At 35.7% G+C, this 16,357-nt stretch overlaps 1 pseudogene; it reads right to left on the minus strand.

Moving 5' to 3' along the window:
• Nucleotides 1–10,595: 10,595 nt before the first annotated feature.
• LOC144222014 (elongation factor 1-alpha 1 pseudogene) lies at nucleotides 10,596–11,970 on the minus strand (annotated as a pseudogene).
• Between the last annotated feature and the right edge of the window lie 4,387 nt (nucleotides 11,971–16,357).

Genomic DNA, 16,357 nt, shown 5'->3' on the forward strand with positions numbered 1-16,357 from the left:
GGGATCTACTCTTTCTAATATACATCTTTGTCAAAAATGATAAATGGCATAGTTTCTTAAAACATCTGAATATTTTTTCACAGTTTTCTGTTTATGTAAGGAATGTTTCTTCAATGAGAGAGTTCTAGATCTATCTATAACTAATAACCAGTCTATAAGTAATAACTACAAAGCCATGACCATGCCTGAATCCCTTTGTACCTTGCATGAGCTGTTACAGTTGAAGCAGGTCTGGAAGGTTCAGGTTCTTGCTGCCTCTATAGTCATGTGGAAAAGCTTCAGCGACTCTGAGGCTTGTTGGACTGAGAAGTTTATAATGTTTAAAAATGTTTATGTTATATTTCTAAAAAATCAAGACCAAATAAGCAAACCATGAATTTAAAGCCAAATAGTGATGTTCTTTCATGTGGGGTAAACACAACAACAACAACAAAACTTTGATATTTACTGAATGTTTATCATGTGCCAGGTCCTGGTATAAGAAATTTACATGGGTTAAGATGTATAATTTTAAATAAACTGTAAAAGAAGTATTATTATTGGCTTCATTTTATAGATGAAGAACCTCAGGAAAAGAGTTTAGGTAATCTGTCCAAGTTCACATAAAGATTAAGTGGAAGTGATGGATTTGAACTCAGGCTCTCTTATTCTACAGTTCAAGCTCTTAACCAGTCTACTTCAACTGTGTGTTAGTATGCATCTATCTATCATCTTCAGTTCTCTACCAATCAGTTATGTATCTTGAAATAAAGAGAAATACACACACATTATATAACCATGAAGACTGTGTTAATATAAAAATGGATAATGATAGGGAAGTCTGAGTGCCTTGGTCGGTTAGGCGTCCGACTTCAACTTAGGTCATGATCTCACAGTTAGTGAGTTTGAGTTCTGCATTGGGCTCTGTGCTGATAGCTCACAGCCTGGAGCTTGCTTCAGATTCTGTGTCTCCCTCTCTCCCTGACTCTCCCCCATGCATGCTCCATCTCTCAAAATTAAATAAACATTAAAAATTTTTAATGCAGGATGATAATAAATAATGTGGCCAAATAACCTGGCTACAGAATTTTACCAACATTTTATTTCAATACATTTTAGGGATTGCTCCAGGAATTAAAACAGGAAACATTAGTTTACCAGAGTCTAAATAGATTTAATATTATACCAATAGCCATTTTGAGACTTTATATATCACACCATAAATGTTAAAACCTTCTTAGACACAGTATAACCACCTTACAAGATATTTTTGCTTTCAGTCTTGTCATTTAAGAAAATTATAAAAGGAACAATAATAATGTTTAATATTTCTCCACATTTCCATTTTTTTTCATCTCTTCCTCAAGTATATCAGAGTTTCCATTTGATATCATTTCCTGAGGTCTGTAGTGTCTCTCAGAGTGTAGGTTTCTGGCAATAAATTCTCTTTTGTTTATCTAAAACTATTTTCTGAGGCACCTTGGTGACTCAGTTGGTTAACTGTCTGACTTTGGCTCAGGTCATGATCTCATGGTTCATGCATTTGAGCCCCATGTTGGGCTCTGTGCTGACAGTTCAGAGCCTGGAAACTGCTTCAGACTCTGTCTTCCTCTCTCTCTGTCTCTCCCCCAATTGCACTCTGTCTGTCTCTGTCGAAAATAAATAAACATTTAAAAAAGATTAAAAATTAAAACTATTTTCCTTTCTTTTGATGTATACTTGCATAGCATATAGATTTCTGAGGGAACTTTTGCTTCTCAACATTTAAATGCCATGGTTTGTCTGACCTTTATTACTTCTGACAAAATGTTGATCTTCATTGGTATTATAGTTCCTTTGTATATTATGTCATTTTCTCTGGAAATAGTGAAGGTTTTATCTTTCTTTTTTATTTTCAATATTTTAATTATGATGTTACATAATATACTTTGTTTTGTATTTAATTTGATTTAGTTTCATCGAGTTAGTTGTTTTTTGTTTTTTATTTTTTCATTTTAAAGAGAGAGGGAGAGCACAACTTAGGGAGAGGGGCAAAGGGAGACAGAGAGAGAGAAAGAGAGAGAATAAATAAATCCCAAGAAGGGTTCCTGCTCAGTGCGGAGATCAATCCCACAACCTTGTGGTCATAATTTGAGCTGAAATCGAGAGTCATATGCTCAATAGACTATACCACCCAGCCATTCCATGAGCTTTTCTGGATCTATATAAGTGGTTGTTTCTCTCAAAACTTTTAGAAAATTTCTGATCATCAATTCATCAAATATATTTTCTGCCATATTATCTCTCTCATCTCTTTTGATACTTTCCAAGATACACATATGTTAGACTCCTTGCCCTTGAGATCCTATTCTTTATTTTTTTTAAAGTAAATTCTGTGCCCAAAGTAGGGCTCGAAATCATGGCCCCAAGATCAATAGTCACATGCTTTCCCAACTGAGCCAACAAAGTGCTTCTCTGTTCTCTTAACTTTAACTGTTTCCTCTTCATTCTTCAGACTGGACAGTTTTGAGATCACTAAAATTTTCTTCAATCATCTTTAATCTGCTGTTAAGCCCATGATGTGACTATTCCAACACCTGGGCTATCTCATTTTTGTTTTGTTTTTTGGCTGTTTTTTCCCCCTTGATTTTTGATAACATGCTCCTGATAATTTTAATTTTTATTGAATTCTTTGTGAAGTTTGTATTTTATTGTTGTTTTTCTTTGCAGAGCCTTTACATTGATTTATTACATAATGTATTATAATTCAATACTGTATGATTTTTTAAACCATGATACAAATATACTCTGTATTGCTTTCATATTTGTATCATTTAAACATTTATCATCACTTCTTTTTTTAAAGGTTTATTTATTTATTTTAAGAGGGAGAGCGAGAGAAAGCACAGGAGAGCAAATGGGGAAAGGGCAGAGAGAGAAAGGGATAGAGAGGATCCCAAGCAGGCTTCACGCTGTCAGTACAGAGCGAGCGGCAGGGCTCATTATCGGAGGAGCCAGTGAGATCATGACCTGAGCCGAAATCAAGAGTCGGTTGCTTACCCAGTGCCCCCATCACTTCTTAAATAATAAATATTTGCTATATATATTTTTTAATTACCAGGAAAATGTATATATGAATACTTAACTTTGCTAAGAAATCACATGCGTATGAATTAATTTTGTTTCACTATAATGAATTTTATGAACAAGAATAATAAAAAAAGCAAAATTTAAATTCAGCATCTTATAAACTGGGTTGTTCTTATTTATTTATTGGATCCAAAGCACTAATATCCATCTATTTGACTAAGATTTCTTCTTATTTTGGCAGAAGTAGTCAAATACTTTTCAGTTGGCCCTATTTTCCAAGATGGCAGTAATTTTCACAAATCTTTCTTTAAAAATGTGGGTTCTTCCTTATAATCAAGGTGGGCTATCATGATGAAATGTATTCTTTTAAAATGCTCTGGGAGAAAAGAATGTGAAATAATGAGTAAAATATTAATGCAATCCCAATATCAATGTTTTGTATTCATTACTTTCAGATTTTCAGATATTGGTTCTCCTATGATATTGCTTATGAAGAATGCAGGGTCATTTGCTTTCTAGTTACACGAGTACACTACCAGCCCTCATCTTTGTTCTGCTTGCTGGAATGGTCTGGCTTTCTCTGGTTCAGCATGAAGAAGGCAGCCCCAGCTCATTGGGCAATTAAAATTAAGGAACATGCAGCACAAAGAGATTCTCCACACTCGACTCAACTCAGCATAAAATATTGTTAATTCAACATTAAAATGAACTTCCATTTTAAATAAACACTAGGGTCTGTATTGTTCCTTGCTGGATCTAAGGCTAATATTTTTATCTTGCTGAAAAAAATTAGGTTGATGGGACAATATTAAATATTAAGTTTCGGGGGCTTTTTCTACCACTAAAGTGTTTACCTTTCTGGAACATCTTGACCAGCTTTTATGACAGAGATAGAAAATGTCAAAATTCAAAACAGCTTGTAGCTTGTGGTGAAAATAAATCTGTTTTCAGGAGCATAAAGTTTGACTAATTCTCTGTTATTATAATGCTGATGCTTCTATTTTTTGAATTGAGCTTTCTTAGTGGTACTAGACTCTAAATTGTGTATATATGGTTTGTATTATTCCATACATTTAAAATAACATACATACAAACATATACTTACATAATGATTATATATGATTTGTGTGTATACATTTCTGATGCTATCACTTTAAAAAGCCCAAAACTTTCTCTTTTTTAGCTATCTTAGGAAATATTCTTTAACCTGTTCTTTTCTTCATTTTTTATTTAATTCCTTGATTCATATTATACTATTTTCTGTTGTATTATTTATAATAATCATTAACTTCTCTCCATCATTTCTGTCTGGTAAAGCAGCATTTTGCAAGTTTTTATTATATTTATTGTATTCTTCCACATACCTCCACTATCTTTCCAGCTGGAACATTCACTGTCAGTGCCTCAGGTCTGTTATGAGAGGTCAGAGATTTGTTGAGTCTTAGCGAGTAGCTGGAGAGATCATTTCTCCTTTCCTGGTGATATGTAAATGAAGTCTTCTAAACAATCACTTTGACTTCAGTAGACAGTACCTTTGGTTTTGAGAGGTCATTTATTTTAAAGTGACCATGGTCTGGATCACAGTTGGCATTGCCTATTCATGCATTTTGTCACAAAGCTACTCTTCTATTCCATGTGAAAAAAGCCTTAGCACATCTAAAGATGTTGCTTTGCTTGGGGCTTCAAATGCAAAGTAAAAGATAAATTGAGGACAGGAGAGAAAGAAGACTTATTTGCATGGAAGTATGCCTTTGCTATTTTTGTACTTTCCTAAATATGAAGATGATGGTTGACTTGTTGAAGGGCTAGCAATTACAATCAGTATGTGAGTCCATATAATTTGCTTTCTGCACTCCTCCATAATCCATATGTCTGAATTTATATATATATATGTAGCTTATATATAATACTTCCTGGCTTTCTTTAGTATCTGCAGCCATTGTAATGGTATTGTTGATCGTGTCAGTGAGTATAATCCATTATTTTATCCATTAGCAAATACCACTGTAGGGAAATATTATTGCAGGAAATATGCAGTCACCAATATTTTGTATGTAACCATGGATAGGATGCAAAATATACTCAACCATTGATTACCAGAACAGTTTCTTCATATCATGAGTTTTTTTTACAACTGTAAAAATTAAAGCAATTGAATATGACCTTTCAGAGTCTACAGGAATAATACATGTAACGGGCCTGTGCTAACCTGAACAAAAAATTAGCAGATTTAATTTAAAAAAATATTTTGTACATATAAATATGAAATATGATGCTAAAATGCTCATGTTGGCATTATATTATGCAATGAGAGTTGAAGTTTAGGACCAAATCCTGTTTGCCACAGATGCATTGAGAAGGTGATAGAGACTGACATCAAAAGACCAAGCTAATAGTCTGTAACGTGGAGGCTTCATGCTTAACTTCATTAATGTCACTTTCTGTTATGGGTTCACTCTTGTTAAGGGGTTCTCTAGCTTCAAGAAAGAATAGCAAGGAAGGATCTTGAAGTAGAATTTCAGAAAAGCAAAGTTTTTTGGCCACTAATCTCTTCTCCCTATATACAAATTAACTCTGCCTCTGACATAGATATCAGAGCATTGTCTTTTTACTTTTTTCAGAATGTTGCCTTAAAGTGAAGACAATGCGCATTTCACGAATTAAACTAAACATTTTTGTGATAAGAAAAGGTCAGCAGCAGCTAAGTTCTAAAGCCTTAGTATACAGAGTATGCCGTGGAGAGACGGCATCCACATTATGTACCTGGGCAGCGCTTAGACATACAGTTTACTAGGTGTCCCCTAGACTCCTAAATCATAATTTGCATTTTATTTTATTATTTTTTAAATTTTTTAAAATTTATTTCATGGGCTCGAACCCATGAACTGTGAGATCATGACCTAAGCGAAAGTCTGACGCTTAACCGACTAAGCCACCTAGGCGCCCCTCATAATTTGCATTTTAATAAAGCTCCAGGCCATTTGTATTCTAAGTCAAGTTTGAGAAGCATTTCTCTAAAATGCCCTTAGTTTGCCACCAGTTGATTGCTATTTTTTTTTAAATTTTAATGTTTTATTTATTTTTGAGAGAGAGAGAGAGAGACAGAGTGAGATTGGGGGAGGGTCAGGGGGGAGGGAGACAGAAAATCTGAAGCTGTCTGCAAAGAGCCCAGTGTGAGGCTCAAACTCATACCATGAGATCATGACCTGAGCTGAAGTGGGACGCTTAACTGACTGAGCCACCCAGGTACCCCCAATAAGGGTCGTTTCTGTATGTGCGGAGAAAATGGTAAGAGCCAAAGTACACAAATATTGTATAAGGTGCTGAAGCATGCCAGCAGAACGTGGGTGGATGTGAATACTTGTATTATGTCCTCAGATTGAAAGTGATAAATCGTGTGACATGAACATGAATTTCTTAGGGCAGTATGGCAGCCGAAATGGTTCAACTGCAGTAATTAGTTCATTATGGGAACTTGGTAATATCTGGTTTTTGCTCAAGTCATACAGCATTTTTTAATTATCTTATTCTATAGTATTTCTAATGATTAAAGGAAATATGAAATCCTTTTTGTAACAAGTGAACCTACATTTGAAATAAACATGTTAAATGAAATGAGTCTGCCATCATTTTTTTAAATTTCTAAAGGACTTTAAAATTTTTATATTTCATTTTTAATAAGTCATTATTCAATTGTAAATACATCTTTCTATGCTGAAGGTAGTTGTTTAGTGTGGGCTTTCTTTTCTGCTGTATTTTAAATATAGATTTGCCTTAATTTTTTTCAAGTATGCTTTAATTTCTAATTATTATATACTGTTTTGCTAACATGCTCTAATTGGCATAGGTCCTTTAGAAATTCCCTGGGGGTATTCACACTGTTCATTTCTCTTTTTGAGAGCAAATATATATGTATATATTCTCTGCCAAGGTAGTAAGCTACATAATCCTCACAAGTTAAATTCAGATTTTTCTAGGTCTCAGCGATGCCTTAAGTATATCACCAAAAAAAAAAAAAAAAAATTCCTAACTTTGGAAGTTGGATAGGAACGTGAAATTTTCACTGAAAAATGACCTATAGTTCTTACAAAAATATATTATAAATATGAAATTTGCTAATGGAATTTCTCAAACATACTTTTGAATTTTGGGGGAAAAGATGGGGTAAAATATCTGCTTTTTTTTCCAAGTTGTTTTGAATTGCACTATCTCTTGTTCTAGTATTTCATAATGAATCTGGATATTTTCTGGCAAAGACACATCTGTGAGCTACTGCAAGATAATTCTGTAGGACATCAAAGAAATTAATGATAGAAAGAGTTAATTCTATTTGTAAAAGAAATAGCTCTTTTGTGGAGCTAGAATGTAGTTGAGGCTACTGGGATAATCTGAGTCAATTATATTGAATTCACATAGGGTGATTATGTTGCTCTCAGCCCCACCCTCTACCAGCTGTTCTTAATCAGTACTGATTCCTTAGTTCAACAAATGCGCCCTACAATGCTGATTCTGTCTTGCTCAAGCAAGATTCCTTAATAATTGCTCACTCATTTGGATCAAACTCTCCCATCACTTGCCCTTCTACTATTTGCTTCCTATCAGCTGTTTTTGACATTTTTATATCAAACATTATTGATTTCTTGTTTTTCTTTGCCATAAAATGTGAAATTTTTTAATTAAAACATCAGAGTAGAGGTTCAGAGAAGTAGAAGAGCTTCACTTTTATTGCTATGGTTAGTTGCTAGAGCTAAAAAGAACATAAAAGAAATAGACATATATACTCCCACTTAAAAATTATTTCTCACACTGTATTTGTCATCTGTGGTAGTTTTGGTCCATGTGTTTTGTATGCCATTTTAGACTAAGGGTGACGTATTTACTAAGTGGAAATGAAATTATTTGTACCCATCACACACTGACTTTTCCTGGCATCTATTTTCAAAGAGTCATAGAAAAATAAAACACACCCCTCTTCCAAGACCATATTTCTACATTAGTGTAAGAGATTAATTATTTTAAATCAATATTTAGAGATTTTATGGAAGGAGATTCCTTTACCAAATTGTAATACCAAATCGCCACATTGTGGAGCATCTATATTACTTTATGCTTAAAAAGAGAAACTGTATGTAACCTGATATCTTTGATGGTGGTAATGAAATGTATTGATATGTATCATCAATGAATAGCTGAATTCTCAATGTACCTGGATAGCTGGTACTACTTAGTTACTGTTGGCCTGTAACCGTTACTGTAGATGTTTAAAATATTATTTAATTGAGATTTTTTAATACATTTTCAGTACAAAAACCTATGAGGTAAGTCTGATTCCAGTAATGATAGACAACTTAAACTTCATGAACAGAATGCCTATATTTTTAGTTAGGATTTTTACCCCAGGAACAAAGCAAGTTCTTCTTATCACTTCAGGCCCTGTCTACCTGGTTTATCACTTCTGACTGTCTTCCTTTCCTGGCCATTTTAGACTCATAGAGGTCAAATGGCCATACACAGCAGGTCAACTATACTCTTTCTTTATCCATTGTTAGATCCCCTGGCTTCCTCAGTCCTATGGCAATCCAGTCTCTTTCACCAAGGTATTGATACATTTTTTTAAAATTATCCTTGTCTTCTCCTCATCTGCAAAACCCTATTTAAAAATTTTTTTTAAACATTTATTCAGTTTTGAGAGACAGAGAGAGACAGACCTGGAGTGCAGGAGGGACAGAGAGAGAGGGAGACACAGAATCCGAAGCAGGCTCCAGGCTCTGAGCTGTCAGCACAGAGTTTGACACAGGGCTTGAACACACAAACTGTGAGATAATGACCTGAGCTGAAGTCGTCTGCTTAACTGACTGAGCCACCCAAGGCCCCTGCAAAATGGTATTTTTAAGTGATTTAAGAAAAATATTAACATGGAAGCAAAATGCTCAATTAATAATCTTGTGCTAAGTATTAATTCATTTAACTTGATGTGTTTCTTATCCCAAGGTCAGCATTTAGAAAAAGATGAAAAACCTATGTTTATTTTAAAGCATTTCGAATAATGGAATTTCCAGTGATGAGAAACTACCTTTGGGCAGAAGAAGTTTTCTCCCATTTGCATTACAGATACCCTGAGGAATGGTGTGTTGGCTCTGGTTTGTATCAATCTATGAAAACTGATTGTTAATGGTAAAAAACACTGTCCCTGTGGATCTTACATTCTAGTGCATGGTAACAACACATCAGTAACTAAAACAAACAAACAAACAAAAACCCCCAAAAAGTAAAACTAAGATACACATGTACAATATATTTTAGATAAGACAGATAGTGAAATCTCACTAAGAATGTAACATTTGAGTTGTAACTTGAAGGAAGCAAGAGAGTGAGCTTTATGAATATCTGGGGCAGAATATTCCTAGTAGAAAGAATAGCAAGTGCAAAGATCCTGTGACATGAGTGTGCCTGCTGTTTGAGGAAAAGTGAGTGTTATATAACTTGGGCTGAGTGAGACAAAAGTGAGTTGGTGATTACAGCAGAGAAATAACAAATGGCCAGATTACAGAGGGCCATGTGGTTACAGTAGAACTATGGCTTTTACTCTAGATGATCTGAGAAGAAGGACACGCATGGAAATAGATTTTTTAGTAGGATCTATTTGGCTGTTAATGAGAATAGATTGGAAAGGAGAAGAATAGGCACAGAGAAACCTATTAGGACACAATAGGATAGTCAGGAGGCTGGGAATATAACAGTTGCAGCAATGATGCTAAAAATCAAGTGATATTCCTTGAGAAGGTATAGTTAGAATACCCAGGTTGAATGAGAAAGGTGAGTAGGCTGACTCTAAGGTTTTTATCTCAGCACCTAGGTGGGGAATTTGCAGTAATTAAGGGCTTAGAAGGGAACCACATATCTTCTTTTTGGAAATATCGTATTAAAAGTTCCTGTAAGACTTAATGGAGATGTTGAATAAGCAGTTGGGTATATGCAAGTCTGAAGATCAAGGAAGAAATATAGGCTAACGATATAGAGTTATGTATTTATGTATTAATTTTTTTCACTAAATTTTCTTTTAGTAGGGCTTAAAATTCTGTGACATTTTTCAAGTTTTTTTCCATTAAAAAGTACTGCTTTTAAAAACTAATAACTGAAAAATGACACACACACACAAATACATGGTCCACAAAACATTCTTCTTTCCTTCTGTAGGTTTTATGATGCATCATTAGCATGAGCCAGTTTTTTACTATTAGACTTAAATGGACAATTGGCACAAACTGTTCCAAGACTATTCTTCCACCACCAATTAAGACTGGGGTGGCAGGGGGGCACCTGGGTGGCTCAGTCAGTCAAACATCCAACTCTAAATTTCAGCTCAGGTCATGACCTCAAGGGTTCGTGAGATGGAGCCCAGAATCAGGGTCTGTACTGACAGTGTGGAGCCTGCTTGGGATTTTCTCTCTCCCTCTTTCTCTGCCCCTCCCCTGCACACTTATGCTCTAAATAAAGAAATAAACTTAAAAAATAAAGACTGTGGTGGCAGGTACTGGGGATGATGTTCACTTAGCCTTCTGAGCTTTCTGGGCGGACTTGGTGCCCTTGCCAGCTCCAGCTGCCTTCTTGTCCACTGCTCTGATGACACCCACACCAGTCGTCTGTTTCATGCCAGAACAGCAAAACGGCCCGGGGGAGGATAGTCAGAGAAGCTCTCCACACACACAGGCTTGCCAGGAACCATATCAACAACGGCAGCATCACCAGATTTCAAGAACTTGGGGCCATCTTGCAGCTTTTTGCCACAATGATGACCAGTCTTCTCCTTCCACTTTGCGAACCTGCAGGTAATGTGAGCTGTGGGACCGTCCAGCACAGGTGCATATCCAACACTGATTTGGCCTGGACGGTTCAGGATAATCACCTGAGTTGTGAAGCCAGCTGCTTCCAGTGGTGGGTCATGTTTGCTGTCACCAGCTACATCGCCATGACAAACATCTTTCACAGATATGTGCTTGCCATCGAAGCCAACATTGTCCCCAGGAAGAGCCTCACTCAGAGCTTCATAGTACATTTCAACAGGCTTTACTTCAGTTGTAACACTGACTGGAGCAAAGGTGACCACCCATGCCAGGTTCAAGAACACGTGTCTCCACCCAGCCCACAGGGTCAGTACCAATACCACCAATTTTATAGACATCCTGGAGGGGCAGACTCAAAGGCTTGTCAGATGGACGACTTGCTGGCAGAATGAAATCCAGAGCTTCAAGCAGTGTGGTTCCACTGCCATTGCCATCTTTACAGGTCACTCTCCATCTCTTGAACCAAGGCATGTTTGCACTTGGTGCCAGCATGTTGTCACCATTCCAACCAGAAAATAGCACAAATGCTACTGTGTCGGGGTTGTAGCCGATTTTCTTGAGGTAGGTGCTGACTTCCTTAACAATTTCCTCGTCTCTGCTCTGGCTGTAGGGTGGCTCAGTGGAACCCATTTTGTTAAGACCAACACTAAGTTGTTTTATACCCGGTGTGTCAGCCAGAAGGGCATGCTCTCAGGTCTGCCCATCAGAGAACCTGCTTCGAATTCACCACCACCAGCAGCAACAAACAGGATGGCCCTGTCAGCCTGACATATGCTATAATCATGCTTTTGATAAAGGTTTTGTGTCCTGAGACATCAATGATAGTCACGGAACTCTTGCTCGTCTTGAACTTCCACAGAGAGATATCAGTGGTGACACCATGTTCACAATCAGCTTTCAGTTTATCCAAGACCCAGGCGTACTTGAAGCCCTTTCCCAACTCAGCAGACTCCTTTTCAAAGTTTTCCATAGTTCTTTTATCAATCCCACCCCATTTGTAGATGAGATGACTAATAGTAGCAGACCTCCCCAAATTTATGTGTCCGATGATGTTGATAGGAGTTTTCTCCTTTACCATTTTGGTTTACGTTTAGTGGTGCTTTTCATGTCACCTGTATTCTAGTGGCAAACTCATTGCAAAAAAAAATGTAGTAGATGGTATTTAAAATCATGAGGCAGGATGGGATCACTTGGGGAGTTAATATAGGTAGAAAAACAAGTCTATTTAATAGAATAGACTTTACCCAGAATTTATGGTTAAACCACTATTCACATAACAGTCTCTCTCCTTCCTTCACCTTTGCTCATATACATATTAATATAAACAAAACATCATTCCATTACATATATTTTGTAAAAATCTGATTAACTCTTACTAATGCTTTAAAATTCAGCTTAACCATCAAATTCTCCATTTATCTAGAGAATTGCTGAGTTATTAGTTTAATGGAAAGTTATAGAGTCATACATTAATGCCCCTTTATTTAAATTATATTTCTGCAGTGTTACTGTCTCTTTATCAGCTTTCTAATCCATTAGATCGTGAAGTTCCTAAAGCAAGGATCATATGTTTCCAAAGCCAGCACCCTGCTTGAAAATTTGAAGGTACTTACTGTATTAAAAAATAAAATAAAAATAAATAGTAATAGAAAGTGAGAGGAGAAAAAGGATAAAGAGAGTTTTCAGGTAAGCATTGGAAGAGGATGTGGGAGAGGGAGACAAATATCTATTTCATCTAGTGTGTAAGGCTGGTTCTGAAAAGTCGCTTGCAATTTTTACAAACACAGAAAACATACTGTATAGCTTAGCAGAACATGATTCAATTTCCTCTTCTGTGAAATGAGAGTGTTGAACTAAGTCCCTTCCAGCTTTAAAATGCAAAGACTTTATGACTCTCAGATTCCCAAGTGAAATATGATCTGTGATTCGTGTTTTCTCTTCCCTGTGTTTGGTCATGCCAGGTTATCTAAAACCTTCCTGCTGACCGTGGATGCCCTCACCACCCCCATTTAGTCTTACTTCCTCTCAGCCCTGACTCGGCAGACTTTAATACCATCATTATTTTACAAGTTATTACTGCTCTCAAAAAACTCACGTTTGCTGCATTTGCGATTTTTGTGCTAGCTCTGTGTTGTCTTGACTTCCTTTTTCACTTTGTAAAGCAAAACAAAAGAAAAGCAAAGGAACAAAGCCCCCCTTTTTTCTCTCTTAAAAAAACAATTTTGACATTAGTTGGAAAGATTATCAGCAAATACTATCACTTAAAAACTGCTGAAAAAGACATGGGATAGAAAAATGTGACAAGATTTGTAGTCATTATAATTCATTCACTTGTGTTTCAGAGAAGTTTGCCATTGATTGATATTGCTCCATGGTTTTCCATATATTATCAAACATTAATTAATAAAGACATGCCCTTCTCTTGCCATCTTTTCCACTTCATTCAAAGGTTGCTGCTGAAAATATAAACCAATGAAACATGTGCTTGATGTAGATTTATTATAAACCGATTCCATTTAATTCAGCCTTCATTGGTGACTTATTTCTGAAATAAGGCACTCTCTATACCAATTCTAAAAGCTCAATACCTTTATTCTTCTTCCCAGATTATGAAAATCCCATGGAGAGAAGTATTAGATTTAGAATTCAAGTGTTTACGGTGAGGTGAAATAAAGCTCCACAGTTTAAAACTCATTAAACCAAAACATAATAGGTCAACTTCAAATCTGTTTCTTACTTACTGCTTAAAAAAATAATACAAGCCCATTAGCCTTCCTGTTCTTGTCAAATACACAACCTGGAGTTGATTTTTCATTAGAGAGGAGATTAAATTTAAAAAGCAGAATAATGGAACATTTAAGTAATACCGAGGAAGTCATATTATATTTGTAACCTAAATCTTCTTTCACAATTGTTAAATAATTAAATAGATTATATTTTAATACACTGCTTTAGTGCCAATATGATTGTTTTGTCCAGACCTACTTTCCTACAATTGATTGTATATATTATATATATTCATCAGGAGCCATTTCAACCAATCATATGGCAGGTAACTAGGTCAGGAGAGAAGAATAACATGAAACAAAATATGATTTAATATCAGAATCAGTCAAATTGTCTTCCAAAGGATAAAATCTGAGTCAAATTGTGAAGAACAAAAAGAATGGAGCCAAGTGAAGGAGCAAATAGGAAAGGCCAAATCGAAGGAACGAAGATGAGTGTGTGTGTTCCTAGCATAGTGAGCAGACAATTCTGGTTGAAATGCAAGATGTTTTTGGCACTAGGGAATTCTAAAGACAAGGAAATTATTTGTTCTTAAATGTATAATCAGTCTGAATATAAGAGAGAGAGGTTTACACCTTATATAGGAGAAACTTTAGAGCAATTTAAGGACCTTGATCATTACAAATATGTTGATGAAATATTTTAAAATGGTTGTAATATAAAAAAAAGTATACAGACTGTGTTATAAAGAATGACTCGAGGGAGGAAGAGTCACTGTGGTAGTAATTCTGATGTCATGTGGGTAGAGTCCAGACTAGGTGGTAGCATCCAGAAAGTATATTAAAAAAAGCCATTAGTATGCTTTATGAATTCTTTGGTACAGAGATGATGTACATATATTAGTATCTATTATCAGATTGTCTCCTTTAAATTTTTACATCTCAAAATGTACATTAGCATAAAATATAACTCACATCATTTGTTCCTTAAACAAATATTAAACATCTACCATTAAGCATTATAATAAATTCTGGGAATAAGTGGTGAAGTGGGCTTTCTGAATCCAATAGGTTATACAATTGAATAGGTTAAAAAATTTTTTTTTGCTTTAAACAAGAGAAATTTTTTGTTTCCTCATACTTACAGAGACAGGAAGTCTGAGATCAAGGTGCCAGCACATCTGTTACTGGTGAGAGCTCTCCTCCTGACTTGTAGATGTTACCTTCTTGCCATGCCCTTACATTATGGAGAGGAAAAGTTACCTCTCTGGTGTCTTTCTTTCTCTCGTCTTGAAAATTTTTTATTTGAGTGTATTTTTTTGATACACAAAATCAATTATTCTTAAATGTTTTGAGTTTCCAGGTAGTCCAGGTGCTACCTAGAAAGAATGATGGAGAAGATTGTCAATTTCCTATCAAAATCATACCAGAGTGAAGCAAAAGCAGGACTTACTGTATGGCTGTTTCAAGGTGAGGTTAGCTACTTCTGCTGAAATATGATCCACTCTCACCTGAATCAGACCGTTCAAATGCAGATGATTGGACCCCACCCCATATCTACTTGATCTAGGAAATCTGCATTTATAAAAAATACTCCAAGGATATCCTGAGACAACTCAAGTTTGAGAAGCACTCTTATTTTACAGTTGAGTGAACTGAAGCTAGGGAGATTAAGTGATGTTCGCAGTTGTGCTGTCAGTGATAAAGCTAAAACTGAGATCTGAGTTTTCTTGATGTGAAAGGAAATAGTTTTTGTATCCAGACATATCTGACTATGGAGTCTGACTCTGTTTTTTGCTAGTGATATGACCCATGTCAAAAGGATTAAGCTTCCTGAGCCATTAATTCTTTTTCTGAAAATGGGAATAATAATGCCTACCTTAAAAGTGTTGCTTGCAGGATACAAGTTAAAATTTTTAAACCATGGAGAGCAAAAAAGTGCTCCATGGATTGTAGCTAATGTTACTGTACTTACTATATTGGGGTTAATAGAGGAAGTGATCAAGGGTTGGGATCTGAAGCTAAACCATATATGCTCAGATTCCATGTCTGCCACTTATTAACTCAGTGACCTTGGGGGAAGAGTGTGACCTTGTTGTCTCACAATCCCTTCATGTTACAATCCCTTCATCGGTAAAGTGGAGACAATTGAAACCATCTCTAAGGTTTGCTGTTGAGATTAAATGTGTTTACACAAGTAAAGCATTTAAAACAAAGCTTGCCATGTTCTCATATATAGAATATAAGTTCTCAATATGCTATTATTATTATGTCCTTACACAGAAAGAAAAACAAATAGCATTGGGGAGGTCACTGCTCATGGACGGGCTGCTGTATAGTCAGACAATTTCAGTTACAGAATAGTAAGGGTAAACTGTGGAGCCTTTAAAAGAGGTCAGTGCAACCTTACAAGTCAGGAATGCTTGGATACCTGTTTCTCCTGTATATAGAGTTGTCTCCTTGGATATTTCAAATTTAGGTAAGACCGAAAGTTGGATAGACTGTATGTTCCCTCTGGGTGTCCTTGTTCTGCTGTTTATTTTTCTCAACTGTCTTTCTCCTTCTTACAACTTTTCTTGTTCCTTAACTCTGGGTAACTTTATGCTTTCCCTGGATTTCCAGAAGGCCAGTGAGACAGAAATGTCATTGGTACATTTAAAGATATTTTATAGTTTCTTAGCTATGAAATATTATATTTATAGAAGACAAAATAAATTAGTATTCCCAAGGAGGAGAAAT

This window comes from Crocuta crocuta, unplaced genomic scaffold, assembly GCF_008692635.1.
Source record: "Crocuta crocuta isolate KB4526 unplaced genomic scaffold, BGI_CrCroc_1.0 scaffold376, whole genome shotgun sequence".
NCBI lineage: Eukaryota > Metazoa > Chordata > Mammalia > Carnivora > Hyaenidae > Crocuta > Crocuta crocuta.